At 50.8% G+C, this 2877-nt stretch overlaps 1 non-coding gene across 1 annotated transcript; it reads left to right on the top strand.

Annotated features, from left to right (window-relative positions):
- Nucleotides 1-387: 387 nt before the first annotated feature.
- On the top strand, nucleotides 388-578 carry LOC122546422. The gene has a single exon (XR_006310740.1). It is a non-coding gene; the product is annotated as a U2 spliceosomal RNA (small nuclear RNA).
- The last annotated feature ends 2299 nt before the right edge of the window (nucleotides 579-2877 follow it).

Below are 2877 nucleotides of genomic sequence, written 5' to 3'. Positions count from 1 at the left end.
AGACAGACAGCTGATGCAGACAATGAGAGGCTGAAGTGCCTCCCTCCGTGCTTCACCATTCTCTGTGTACAGCTCTGTCCCAGTGGGTTGCTGCAATCTCATTCACACTCTGTCAGAGACAGACTACCGGATTGTTAGTGATGTTCCTCAGCCCCAGCGCATCTGATTGGTATATTACTGCTTCTCTACATTCACTATCAAGAATGGTCACAGAAAAGATTAGATGAAGCCACCTGGATGAACGGATCGTTTCCTCTGGTTCGAAAATCTGGAAACGACGGGGCAGCAATGAAACTGTCAGCCGTGAGCTATAAGTCTTTGGTCACAGTCAGGCTGACAGAAAGTAGGAAGCGGCTGGGTCCTGAGGTAGTCAGGGCCAAGTTACCTATCGCATCTCGGCCTTTTGGCTAAGATCATGTGTAGTTTTGTTCTTGTCAGTTTTAATATCTGATATGTCCCTTATTTAGGGACTCAATGTTAATCTGATTTTTGCAGGAAGGAGTTGTGTTTGGAGTTTGCTCTACCAACTATGCACATCGTCCTCGCATTGCAGTGTTTCTGGGAATAGTGCACCCTTCATTAAAAAATCTGAAAAGCAGGTTTGTTGGTTATGTTTTTTGTCTTATTTCTTATGTTCTGTGCTTAGATAGCATTTGGTTAGTAAAGTCAGACTTGCTTTCGTGCAATTCCGATTCGTTTTTGTCTCAGGCGGTGCTGAGTCCGAGGGTTGGGGCTGAGATAAGGTGGGGGGAGGGGAAATGAAGTAGCTGGATAAATCTGCATTCATCCCTTATGCAGCGGACGTCTGGAGAGGAATGCAGTGGTGTTTGTCGAGTTCCGTCCAGAGCAGCGCCATGACGTGGGACTCCGTGCTCTTCAGCCTGTTCCCCGGGATGCACACCGAGACGAATAGCAACTGTGCCTGGAGGATCATCTGTGAAGAATGCTCTCTGGGCGGTCCGAAATCTGTTGATCTTCCAGCTGAAGCAGTTGACCCCGACTGAGTGTTGCAGCCTGGCGCATTCCAAGCTCCAGAACTACGTGTTGAGGGACACGCTGAAGCTTGGTGCAGCTGCCACCAAGGCGTGGTGGGGAAAGACCACCGTGTATCGTCTGCCTGCCTCAGCACAGGGGGCTGACGCAGTAAGGGGGCTCGGCTGACCTCCCAGCTAAATATGTGGAGAGTAATCGTACAGACCTGTATATATGAACAATTACTCTGTCTCATTATGCAAAGAAATGGAATGTTTGCATATGTATGGCATGACCAATTGCACAGATCATCAAAATATTTTATGAATAAAGTATATTTTTGAAAAAAAAAATCCCTGGGGCAGGCTATTTCGACGTCACCTTCAAGAGCGTGAAGAATTGCGAGCAGCTCCTGAAGGTCTTCAAAGAGAAGGAAGGGGAACCTCTGTTCTCCATCTTGTTGGCGCAGAGGAGTCGGGTTGTAACAATCCAGATGTACAACCCTCACGTCCCAGTAGCAGATGTCCTGACCTTCTTGAGAAGATACGTCCAGGTCGAGGGAAAGAGTACCGATGTGGTCGATCCTTTTGGGATCTGGACCAGCAAACGACAGGTCAGGGTAACCCTGAGGGTCGATGCCAGTTGGGAACATCCTCCACCCACCCTCCAGCTTTGCCATCGGAGGAAGCAGAGGTTACCTGACATATGCAGGGCAGCCGAAAGTGTGCAGAACCTGCGGGAGGTCAGGCCACATGGCGGCGGATTGTAAGGTGACCGTCTGAAAAAATTGCAAGCAGGAAGACCACCCGACCAAGGAATGTAAGGAGGCCAAGAACTGTAATCTGTGCGGAGGGGCGGGCCACATGTACAAGGCCTGCCCAAGACGAGGGGTCGCCACCTACGCACAGATGGCCGGAGGTGGCAACACGAGCTGTGGACCGCCTAAAACCAGCAAGGTATCACAAAAGAAGACAGAGGAAACCTCCCAAAGCCACCCAGCGAAGGGGGAAGTGACAACGACACGACGAGGATACAGGCAGCTCTTCCGACGGTGAGGACGGGCGCAAGGAGGGTCGTCACCAGAGGAAGAGACAGAGTGCCGCGGGGAAAAAGGAGGGCAGCACCGCCCAAGCAAGAAAAGACAATCCCTCTGAGGGGACGGGTAAAGGCCTCCCCCCACTCGGTGAGAACCAAGAGGTACCCACCTCCCCACAGCTCCAGGTAACTGGGAGCAGCGGTCCTGTGATAGCCCCGCTGTCAGGTGGAGAACTGGACTATGCGGACCCTGGGCCCAACCCGAAGAGCGGGGAAATGGCCCCAGCGTGGAGCCGGACAGCTACCTCAGCCCTGGGAGGGTCCAGCAGTGGGGATGCACACAGCTACCCCAGAGGGGCAAGACCAGCAGCAAATGGACAGTGTCAACCTTGTACGTACGGGTTTAAAGTCTCTTCGGATTAGAGACCCCATAAAAGCAACAAAGCTTAATACGTACAGGTTTAAAGTCCCTTGGGGTTAGAGTCCCCATAAAAGCAACAAGGTACGTACAGGTTTAAAGTCCCATGGGGTTAGAGTCCCCATAAAAGCAACAAGGAGGTTTAAGGTCCATTGAGCAGGATCTCATAAAAGCAACGCTCACAAATTGTGGTGTATGATTGTGTTGTATGTTTTAAAACTTATATTGGGGAATGTACGGAGGGTGGCAGAAAAGCCAGTAACCTTTTGAAGACAGAGACGGTGGTGTTTCAGTGAGAGAGAGTCGGTAGTGGAAACCTAACGGTGACAACGAAACTGCTGATAAACCTCGCTGAAAGAGTCCGTTGTTCGGGTGTACTCCATCCAAACTGACTACCCACCGGATTTGACTCTGATTGGGTTGGTTGCCCGGTTATATTTATATCCAAACCA

This window comes from Chiloscyllium plagiosum, unplaced genomic scaffold, assembly GCF_004010195.1.
Source record: "Chiloscyllium plagiosum isolate BGI_BamShark_2017 unplaced genomic scaffold, ASM401019v2 scaf_100547, whole genome shotgun sequence".
NCBI classification, from domain to species: domain Eukaryota; kingdom Metazoa; phylum Chordata; class Chondrichthyes; order Orectolobiformes; family Hemiscylliidae; genus Chiloscyllium; species Chiloscyllium plagiosum.
The sequence above is the reverse complement of the archived record's forward strand: the minus strand, read 5'-3'. Positions and strand labels throughout refer to the sequence as shown.